The following is a 12110-nucleotide window of genomic DNA, read 5'->3' on the forward strand; positions in this document are numbered from 1 at the left end:
CTTGAACCTGGGAGGCTGAGGTTGCAGTGAGCTGCGATAGTGCCATTGCACTCAGCCTGGGCAACAAGAGCAAAACTCCATCTCAAAAAAAAGAAGATACTCAGTATTACTGAGACTGGTAAGAAGTAGGCAGTCTCATATGCTGCCAAGACTTGGATGGTACACGTTTCCTTTTTTTCTTTTCTTTTTTTTTTTTTTGAGACAGAGTTTGGCTCTGTCACCCAGGCTGGAGTGCAGTGGCACGATATTGGCTCACTGCAGCCTGCGCCTCCTGGGTTCAAGCAATTCTCCCACCTCAGCCTCCTGAATAGCTGGCATTACAGGCGTGCCACCATACCTGGCTTATTTTTGCATTTTTAGTAGAGATGGGATTTTGCCATGTTGGCCAGGATGGTCTCAAACTCCTGACCTCAGGTGATCCACCCGCATTGGCTTCCCAAAGTGCTGCGATTACAGGTGTGAGCCACCGCGCCTGGTCAGTATTTTCATTTAAACCACCTTTGCCAACAGAATTTTTAAAATGAAACTTGAGCCAGGCACAGTGGTGTGCACCTATAGTGCCAGCTACTTGGGAGGCTGATGTGAGAATATCACTTAAGCCCAGGAGTTTGAGAACAGCCTGGGCAACACAGCAAGACCTTGTCTCATAAAAAATAAAATACCATCAAATTATTAGAGACGCCATCTCTAAAAAAAAAAAAAAAAATTTAATGAAACTTGACAAGCCGATTTTCAAGTTCATTGGAAAAGAAAATTGGAAAGAATAGCTTAGAAAACTTAGAATAACTATGGATGTAGATTTGCAGCACCAGAGAGCAAAACAGATGACGAAGATTCTGTGATTTAAATGATACGATGCAGAAGCTAGAATAGACATACAAATCTATGATACATGTTATTTTAAATCAATGAAACAAAGAATAAAATAAGTAAGAGAATTTCAAGACAATTGGCAACAAAGTTTAGAAATAAAAGTTAAACCCCTACCTCAGACCAAACACAAAAGAAATGTTAAATGGAGTAAAAAGCTAAATGCTTACACATACCCCAACAATAACAAAAAGCAACAAATCGTTGAGAACTACTACAGAAGAATATGTTTTTATATTTTGAACTGGGGAGAGAGTTTCTAAGCAAATCATAAAATCAGACGACAAAAAAAATGACTGATAAGAATAACTCAAAATTAAAAATAAACAAAGTTAAAAGGTAACTAACAGTTTGAGAGAAGATATTTGCAATGTATATAAAAGGCAAGGAATAAATATCCATAATCCACAAATTAATAAGAAAGAAGCAACAGGCCAGATGTGGTGGCTTATACCTGTAATCCCAGCACTTTGGAAGACTGAGGTAGGAGGATCGCTTGAGGCCAGGTGTTTGAGACAGCCTGGCCAACATGGTGAAACCCTATCTCTATTAAAATTACAAAAATTAGCTGGGAGTGGTGGCACATGCCTGTAAGACCAGCTACTTGGGAGGCTGAGGCATGGGAATCACCTGAACCCAGGAGTGGAGGTTGCAGTGAGCTGAGATCACGCCACTGCACTCCAGCATGGGCAACAGAGCGACATTCTCTCTCAAAAAAAAAAAAAAAAAGAAAAAGGGCGGCGGGGGGGGGAACCAAGAAATATTCTAAAATACTCAATTTTAGCAATAACTAGGCTACCCAGCACTTTGGGAGGCCGAGACGGGCGGATCACGAGGTCAGGAGATCGAGACCATCCTGGCTAACATGGTGAAACCCCGTCTCTACTAAAAAAAAATACAAAAAACTAGCCAGGCGCGGTGGTGGGCGCCTGTAGTCCCAGCTACTCGGGAGGCTGAGGCAGGAGAATGGCGTGAACCCGGGAGAAAAAAAACAAAGCAATAACTAGGCTAATGCAAGTTGAAACACAAAAACATTTTATTTTGGCCAGGTGCAGTGGCTCACACCTGGAATTCCAGCACTTTGAGAGGCCAAGTTGGGAGGACAGCTTGAGCCCAGGAGTTCAAGACCAGCTTGGGTAAACATAATGGGACCCCTGTCTCAACAACAATAACAAAAATAGCTGGGTGTGGTGGGGCATGCCTGTGGTCCCAGCTACTTGGGAGGCCGAGGCAGGAGGATCACTTGAGCCCAGGAGGTCAAGGCTGCAGGGAGCTGTGATTGCATCACTGCACTCTAGCCTGGGTGACAGACCCTGTCCTGAAAAAAAAAGCAAAAAAACAAATGTTTTACTTATGTACTTCTGTATTGCTTGATTTTTGATGAGACATGATTTTGTCTTATTTATATATATATAAAAAATTTTAATGAAAAATATTTGCCAAGTAAGTTAAAAAATGGTTACTGCACTTATTTAATTATTAGCAAGGCGAAATATTTTCAAGTTTATGGACTATTATGGCTTTCTTTTTTTTTTTTTTTTTTTTGAGACGGAGTCTTGCTCTGTCACCCAGGCTGGAGTGCAGTGGGGCGGTCTCGGCTCACTGCAAGCTCTGCCTCCTGGATTCACACCATTCTCCTGCTTCAGCCTCCCGAGTAGCTGGGACTACAGGAGCCCACCACCACGCCCAGCTAATTTTGTTTTTGTATTTTCAGGAGACGGGGTTTCACCATGTTGGCCAGGATGGTCTCTATCTCCTGACCTCGTGATCCACCCGCCTCGGCCTCCCAAAGTGCTGGGATTACAAGCGTGAGCCACAGTGCCTGGCCCTTTCTTTTTAAATAACTGCTGTTTGTATACATTTTCTGTAAAGGAATCATCTTTTTTTTTTGTACTTATTTTGTCATGTATGTTGCAATTATTTTTTTCCAGTTTGTCAAACACCTTTGAATTCTGTTTATGGTTTCTGCCTTTGCTTTTGTGCTGAGGAAGTTGTTCCTCACCTTGAGATAAGATAAATACTTATTAATACAGTTTCCTACAGCTCTTTTGGAGTCACATTGTAAAATCTACCTCTTTAACAAGAAAATGCTTTTGTATCTAGTATGAGGAAAAAATTTCATGTAACTGTTTGCAATTGTAAACTGTCTCAGCATCATTTGTTGTGTTATCCTTTGGTTCTTAATTGATGTGAGATGTCACCTTTATCTCACATTACATTCTTACACATACTGGGATCTAATTCAGAGTGTAGATGATTGCTTTATTTATCTACCAGTTTGTTCTTGCATTAATGCCACATTACTATGCAGTACTAATTTTAATACCTGCTGGGAATAGACCCTTCATTCATTTTTTTTTTTTCAGGCTTTTTTTAAGGAGTGGGGAGAAAAGGAAAAGATATTTCTACTTATTTATTCTCTTGGAAAATATTTTCAAATAACTGAACAAAATATTAAAACACACACACACACACAACTGGGATTTTGAGTAGTAGTACTATATTAAATTTATACATTAAAATGGGAAGAACCAACATCTTTACAATATTAAATTTTCCTATCCAGGAATATTTCTTTCCATTATTCAGTGCTCTTTAAAGATTTATAGTTTCTTTACATTAAAGCCTGTGGATTTATTAACTTTATTTCCAGGTAGGCATTTGTTGTTTGTGGGAGAAAAAGTTTAAAAACTCCAGCAGATCTCCTTGTCATGCTCACTTAATAGCAACCGAATTTATGAGCGCACATCATCCTACTGCCCCCACCATTGTTCCAGACCATTATCCCATCTCTAATGGCATGAGGTAGGCCAGGGGTGGATGGTTCTTGGTAATATGGCTAGTGATGAAGCAGAAGGAAGGCAAAGGCAGTTCAAGAGGCACCAATGACCAATCTCAGATGCAGATGCTGGCCATGTAAAGATGTTCCTGCTTCTATCATATCCTTTTTCACTCTTGTTATTACCTTGTATTAGCCAAATACACATGCTGAAAATAACGATGTAAAAAGAAAGGGAAAGACAGGGCCACCCATAGGTCCCTTCCCTTAAGTCCTTCCTTATTCATCAAAAAGCTAAAGGTAGAGAGTATCAGTAAAATGTGCAAGTATTACAAAGTAAAAAAAAAAAAACAGTTAAGTTAGTTTTGTGCAGTATTTCCACTTTTCTGGTAAAAACTTATATACAAGTATGATATGGTTTCAATCTGTTTCCCCACCCAAATCTCATGTCAAATTGTAACTCCCAGTGTTGGAGGAGGGGCCTGGTGGGAGGTGACTGAATCATGAGGGCAGACCTCCTCTTTGCTGTTTTCATAATAGAGTTCTCACAAGATCTGGTTGTTTGAAAGTGTGTAGCACCTCTTCCTTCACTCTTTCTCTCTCTCTCTACTGCTGGTCATGTAAATATGTGCCTGTTTTCCCTTTGCCTTTCACCATGACTGTAAGTTTCCTGAAGCCTCTACAGAAGCAGAAGCCCATACAGCCCACAAAACCACGAGCCAATTAAACTTTTCTTTATAAATTACCCAGTCTCAGGTATGTCTTTACAGAAGTGTGAAGATGGACTAACACAAAAAATGTGTACCAGAGAAGTGTGCCATTGCTACAAAGATACCTGAAAATGTGGAAGCAACTTTGGAACTGGGTAATGGGTAGAGTTGGAACAGCTTGGAGGGCTCAAAAGAAGACAGGAAGATGAGGGAAGGCTTAGAACTTCTTAGAGACTTGTTAAATTGTTATGACCAAAATGCTGATAGTGATATGACAATGAAGTCCAGGTTGAGGGGGTCTCAGATGCAGATAAGGAACTTACTGGGAACTGGAGTAAAGGTCACTTTTGCTATTCTTTAACAAAGAGACTGGTGGCACTGTGACCCCTGCTCTAGGGATGTGTTGAGCTTCAAATTTGAGAGAGATGAGTTAGGGTATCTGGAGGAAGACATTTCTAAGCAATAATGCATTGAAGATATGTCCTGGCTGCTTCTAAAAGCATATGCTCATATGCGTGAACACAGAGATTATCTGAAACTAGAACTTATATTTAACAGCTGGGCATGGTGACTCATGCCTGTAATCACAGCACTTTGGGAGGCCAAGGTGGGAGGATCACTTGCCGTCAGGAGTTCGAGACAGGCCTGGCCAACATGGTGAAACCATCTCTACTAAAAATACAAAAATTAGCCAGGTGTGGTGGTGCACACCTGTAATCTCAGCTACTCGGGAGGCTGAGGTAAGAGAATCACTTGAACCCAGGAGGCAGAGTTTGCAGTGAGCTGAGATTGCGCCACTGCACTCCAGCCTGGGTGACAGAGCAAGACTCCATCTCAAAAATAAAATAAAATAAAATAAAAACAAAAACAAACTGTACACATTTACATTTACCTTGACACACACACATCCGTACTACTATATCTATCTATCCTTATGATAATAAGGGAATATATAAGTAGAGCCCAAAAATTCAATCCTGTAAAATGAAATCAATCCTATAAAACAAGAGCAGTAAAAAGTTTATTTCAGGCAATCTTTATTCTTAAAAAAAAATGGAAAGGATAATAAGATACATAATTGGTATGGTTTGGCTTTGTGCCCCTACCCAAATCTTATCTTGAATTATAATCCCCACGTGTTGAGGGAGGGACCTGGTCGGGGGTGACTGGATCATGGGGGTAGAATTTCCCCATGCTGTTCTCATTATAGTGAGTGAGTTCTCATGATATCTTATGGTTTAAAAGTGTGGCACTTCCTTGCTCTCTCCCCCTCTCTCCTGCTGCCATGTAAGATGTGCCTTGTTTCTCCTTTGCCTTCTGCCATGAATATAAGTTTCCTGAGGCCTCTCCCCAGTCATGCACAACTGTGAATCAATTTAACCCTTTTTCTTTATAAACCATCCAGTCCCAAGTAGTTGTTTTATCTTATTTTAATCTTACTTTTTTTTTTTTTTTTTTTTAAGACAGAGTCTCACTCTATTGGCCAGACTAGAGCAATCTCAGCTCTAGTAGCGCAATCTCAGCTCTAGTAGCGCAATCTCAGCTCACTGCAACTTCCGCCTCCTGGGTTCAAAGGATTCTCATGGCTCAGCCTTCTGAGTATCTGGAACTACAGGCGCACACTACCACACGTGGCTAATTTTTGTATTTTTAGCAGACACAGGGTTTTGCCATGTTGGCCAGGCTGGTCTTGAACCCCTGGCCTCAATCAATCCACCTGCTTTGGCCTCCTAAACTGCTGAGATTACAGACGAGAGCCACTGTGCCCGGCCTCCAGGTAGTTCTTTTTTTTTTTTTTTTTGAGAGGGAGTCTTGCCCTGTTGCCAAGCCTGGAGTGCAGCAGCATGATCTTGACTCACTGCAACCTCTGCCTCTCGGGTTCAAGCGATTCTCCTGCCTCAGCCTCCCGAGTAGCTGAGACTACAGGCGCGTGCCACCATGTCCAGCTAATTTACTTATTTATTTATTTTGAGATAGAGTCTCACTCTGTCTCCCAGGCTGGAGTGCAGTGGCGCAATCTCAGCTCCCTGCAATGTTTGCCTTCCAGATTCCAGTGATTCTCCTGCCTCAGCCTCCCAGGTAGCTGGGATTACAGGTGCCCGCCACCATAATTGTATTTTTGTATTTTTAGTGGACATGGGGTTTCACCATGTTGGCCAGGCTGGTCTCGAACTCCTGACCTCAGGTGATCTGCCCACCTCAGCCTCCCAAACTACTGGGATTACAAGTGTGAGCCACAGCACCCGGCCTCCAGGTAGTTCTCTATAGCAGTGTGAAAATGGACTACTACACATACATACACACTGACCACATACTAAGCTGAGAACCTTAGAAGGGAAAAGTAAAAGACTACAGTTAACTGTAACTTCTACTCCAATTCCTCCATCGGGTGCAAGGTGGTCTACTAGAAGGGGCTCTGCCTGTGGAATGGGTAGGAGATAAGCTTTTGCACACACTGACCATTTTGTGTGATTCTCCCCTGAGCTTCCCCACTCTTCCCTTCCGTAAGGACTGACTGTATTATTCCATTCTCATGCTGCTATGAAAAAATAACTGAGGCTGAGTAATTTAGTAAAGAAAAGAGGCTTAATTGACTCATAATTCTGCATGGCTGGGAAGGCCTCAGGAAACTTATAACCATGGCAGAAGGGGAAGGAGAAGAAAGGCACCTTCTTCACACAGCAGAAGGAAAGAGAAGTGCCAAACAAGGGGGGAAAGTCGCCTTATAAAACCATCAGATCTCGCCGGGCGCGGTGGCTCAAGCCTGTAATCCCAGCACTTTGGGAGGCCGAGACGGGCGGATCACGAGGTCAGGAGATCGAGACCATCCTGGCGAACACGGTGAAACCCCGTCTCAACTAAAAAATACAAAAAACTAGCTGGGCGAGGTGGCGGGCGCCTGTAGTCCCAGATACTCGGGAGGCTGAGGCAGGAGAATGGCGTAAACCCGGGAGGCGGAGCTTGCAGTGAGCTGAGATCCGGCCACTGCACTCCAGCCTGGGCGACACAGCCAGACTCCATCTCAAAAAAAAAAAAAAAAAAAAAAAAAAACCATCAGATCTCGTGAGAATTCACTCACTATCACAAGAACGGCGTGGGGGTAACTGCCCCCATGATTCAGTTACCTCCCACTGGGTCCCTCCCACGACATGTGGGATTATGGGAATCACAATTCAAGATGAGATTTGGGTGGGGACACCACTAAACCATATCCCTGACCCAATTCATATCCTCCACTAGTAGGTCTTCCTGATACCATTCCCTCAGCTGAGGTTAATGCCCCCTGTCAGCATTCCTACAGCATCTGCTGAAACTTCCCGATACATGACTTATTTTACTGAGTTGTCACCTTCTGTTTAAGTGTCTTTCTTCTCTATTAGCTCTTAAGATCCTTCAAGGCAGAAACTACACCTATGTGTCTTTCTCTCCCCTGTGTCTAAGATACACTCAGCAGCCTCTTAATAAATGTCTGCTTAATGCCAAGAAATTTACAATAGCTAAAGAAGTTAAGCTTTACTGACAAGCAGAACCAGCCTTAATATCTGGTTAGAGAAATAGGACTTGGAAAAGCACAGCCTCCTGGTCTACACTAGTTCAGACTCACCAGTGCCATTGTAGGAAACTATCTGCATTAAGGCATTTAAGGCCCCTCTGCCAAGCCAGGACATTTGCTTCTTTGCCACATTCTAACACCTTCATCTGCTACTAAACTCCCTCACTCCCGAATCTCTGTTTCTGCTCCGGAGGACATTCACTTTACTAAACATAATTGTGAAGCACAGAAGTCGTATTATATTCCTAGGCCACTGGATGCCAAAACCCTTCACAGCCCAGATTTCCAACTCTGTTTACTTTCCCAGAAATTTTACAGCATTCTAAACATACTGTTACAATCTCAAAATAGTTTTAAATGACAGTAGCAACCACAGACAACCTATTTTTATTTACTAGCTTCAGCTCCTCTGAAGGAAACAGTATTATTGCTACGTAAATTAGCACTTCTGTAATGCCCCTTAATATTTACTGAATCTTTCAAGGCCGAGCTCAAAGTACCATTCTTCATGAAGCCTTATCTTACTAGGCAAGAGATATGTTGGGTTCCTTTGCAGCCCAAATCAATACTTAACCTATCTCCATGCCTGTTTATGCCTTTGTCTGTTGTTCTCCACTCCACTTATTTCCATACCTTGCCAGTGTGACTGTCCGGCTACTTTGAATCAGATGGTAAGTTTCCTGTTGGAAGGAGCCTCCTTTACACTGCCAGTCTTCTCGTCTTTGTGCCAGTCATCTGTTTGCTTTCAGCTCTCTTCCTTCCCTTGTTCTACACTGGATCTCAGAGGCTAAACCTTTGAAAACTACAGTCACCCAGACTCCCCTTACCAGGCTGTTTTTTTGTTCTGCCAACAGAAGGGTCTGGTGGGAGATTGAAATATAGGAGGAAGGAAAAAGACATGTTCTTGTCTATTTGTTTCTAGTGGTACTGAAGGTAGCAGCAGGTGAATATGGACTCCAGTGTTTCTGTTCAGATAGCACAATTCCAGTGGTGGCGGCAGTAGTGAGTGTACCGACAGCTTCAGCAACAGAGTTCTTGTACTTATGCTGCTGATTGTGGTTGCCCTAGATCAATCTCAGTAGTCCCCCCTTCCCTGCAGGGGATATGTTCCAAGATCCCCAGTGAATGTCTGAAACTTCATGTGGTACCAAACTCAATATACACTATGTTTTTCACTACACAGTAACAGGCAGGTAGCATATACAGCATAGATACACTCAACAAACAGATGATTCACATTCCTGGTGGGGCAGAGTGGGATAGCACAAGATTTCATCATGTTACCAGGAATGGCATGCAGTTTAAAACTTACAAATTGTTTATCTGGGATTTTCCATTTCATATTTTTAGACCATGGTTGCTTACATGTAAATGAAACCACGGAAAGCAAAACCACAGATAAGGGGGTCTACTGTACAGAACAAAAAGCTACCAGTCTTCCTGGATCCAAGCTGGTAAGACACAAAAGTAACACTTTAATAGCCTAAAGCTGATAATAGAATCTTATTCCTATTCTTTGAAAGGGTTAATGAAACCATAATTTTGAACCTAGAGCTCTATGCTCTAGTTATTATCTCTTAAGCAGAGAGGTTGAACCAGGGACAAGGATGGAGGGGGACATATGAGAACTTCTATTTTCCAGGAGAACCAGGAGACCTTAGGAAGCACAGACAGACTTCTGTAATGCTGAATGTCACACTCCAATCTGAGTGTAAAGTGTTTACTGCTCCCCCAAGTCTTACTAAAACCATATTCTCTATTCATCTAGAAGACTCATAAGAGGAGAAGAGCCATTTAAAAAAGAAAAAAGGGAATGTAAATGGCCCTTAAACATATGAAAAGATACTCAATTTCTCTCATAAGAGAAATGCAGTTAAAATTGCACTGAGATACCATTTCTCACCTATCAAACTGGCAAAAGTCCAGAAGTTTGACAATATGCTCCACTGGCAAGGCTGTGGGGAAACAGTCTTTATCATACAATACTAGTGAGAATTTTAAAATGTTATAATCCCTATGAAAGTGAATTTGGCAATATCTAGGAAAATTCTATATGCATTTACTCTTTGATCATACAATCCCTTCTCTAGAAATCTATCCCAAAGATACACTGGCAAAAATAGGAAAAGACTTATACACAAGGCAATAGCACTATTTGTAGGAGTGGAAGATTGAAAACAACCCAAATGGTTCATCAATAGAAAACTGTTTATTTAACATCAGTTAAATAAACGATGGTATATCTATACTAACGAGGACCATGCAGCTACAAAAAAAAAAAACAAATAATATCTTTCTCTATAGCTAGCTCCAAAATAAGTGTTAAGTACAGAAAAGCAAGGTGAAACCAAGTGTGGTGGTATGTGCCTACAGTCCTATTGGCTACTCAAGAGGATGTCTAGAGCCCAGGAGTTCTAGAACAGCCTGGGCAATAGAGCAAGACCCTGTCTCAAAAAAAAAAAAAAAAAAAAAAAAAAAGAAAGAAAGAAAGAAAAAGAAGCATGGTAAAGTAAAAAATATATAATATGTATGGTATATAGTGTGCTACCAATTGTTTAAAGACATTGGGAAGATACAAAATATAAATATAGAAATAAATATATTTTTCCCACTTTTAAATGGAAGGATAATAACAACAACAAACTAAAGGAGGAAAAAAAAGAGATTATTTACAGAGGTAGAGAGGGCAGGAATAGAAGCTTCATTTATCTGAATAGAATAATGTAAGTATTTTACATAGTTAGGAAACAAAAGTTTTTTAAAGGCAATCCCTAAATATTGAAAGCAAAATGGAACAGATGAACCTAATTGTATACTGAACTAGTGGCATAACTACACAGAGAATCATTGCAAGTGACTTTAAAACATTGTCATTTTACTGTATATTTCTAGAGATAGAAGGACCTGAAAATCAGTAACAAAAATCTTAAAGCTATTTTCAGTAATCATATGGTTCATAGCTATTCTGTATGTACTGGCGACAGAGCAAATGAATATTGCACTGTATCACTGATAACCAAGATTTTACCTATGAAGAAAAAGAGATGAAAGAAAGATCAAAAGCTTAAACGAAAATCTTATAGTACTGAATTTGAATTAGAAGTGTCACTATATACTCATGATACATTTTATCTGCTAAATATATGTCATATAAATAATTAAGTGTATGTACATGTATTTCCTAGTTCTGTCTACTGAAGGGTCTACAAATAGCAACAAACACAGTAGCAAAGATCATCTACAGTATCTACACTGAGGTTTCCAAATGTAATTTTCCTCTATACAGTACCAAGCCTTCATGAAGAAATGGCTGATTCCAGATCAAGGGCAGGAAATGTACAAAATAAACCTAGTACATCTTGTTATGCCAGAAAGCACGGAGCTATCAAGGACTACTAAAGTCTTATCAAAAGACTCAAAAACCAATTTGAAGAAGCTAAAGATACAATGATTTGAATATCGTTACTAATAACCACAAGTGATTAAAAGATTTCAATCGTGTTTATTCCCACAAATTCAAAATGATATGTACTTACCTCCCCCTAACAAATCCCAAAACAAACCTTTGTCACCCTTGAAGGATGCTAGGGAACCACCTCTTTATTTTGAAAACTGGTGAACAAAGGGAAACAATGTAATATTTATCCTTCTTTTCCTGAGCGAATTGTATCTCAGGGTTACTAAATGAGTGTTGAAGAAAATTTTCTCTTTCTAGGGACTAAATGAAGAAGGAATGACATACTTGGAAAATAACCATTTGTAATCCAAAATTACGAAATAATGAATCCAGGAAATAATCATCAATGGATGTGAACATCCAAAAGAGAGAGACAACTAGAGGTTTTCTCTGCTTCTGGATAGATACACACAACACTACCTATGGAACATTATTACCAAAAAATAGTAGTTGAATCTGATTAAGGCTGTATCTAACTACCAAGTTACAAGAAATGCAAAAGATAAACATGCTAAATATTACCATGGAAATTCAATGACCAAAATCCAGACTGGTAGACACTCTATACGAGAAAAGCCTAGTTTCTTAACAAATAAATAATTAGAGAAAAACAGACAAAGATAGATAATAGAAGAGAACCTATAGATTTAAAGAGATTTAAGAATCACAACAGTTATTTGCATAATATGGACCTTATCTGAATTCTGATTTACTCAACCTATAAAAACACATTCTGACTCC

The 12110-nt window shown here is 40.3% G+C and overlaps 1 protein-coding gene across 6 annotated transcripts in view; it reads right to left on the bottom strand.

The window, feature by feature from the left end:
• Window positions 1-12110, bottom strand: part of BTBD9 (BTB domain containing 9) — a 469792-nt gene that overhangs the window by 154192 nt on the left and 303490 nt on the right. The gene's annotated exons all lie outside the window — the stretch shown is intronic.

The sequence above is a fragment of the Chlorocebus sabaeus genome, chromosome 17 (genome assembly GCF_047675955.1).
Source record: "Chlorocebus sabaeus isolate Y175 chromosome 17, mChlSab1.0.hap1, whole genome shotgun sequence".
In the NCBI taxonomy this organism is placed as follows: Eukaryota; Metazoa; Chordata; class Mammalia; order Primates; family Cercopithecidae; genus Chlorocebus; species Chlorocebus sabaeus.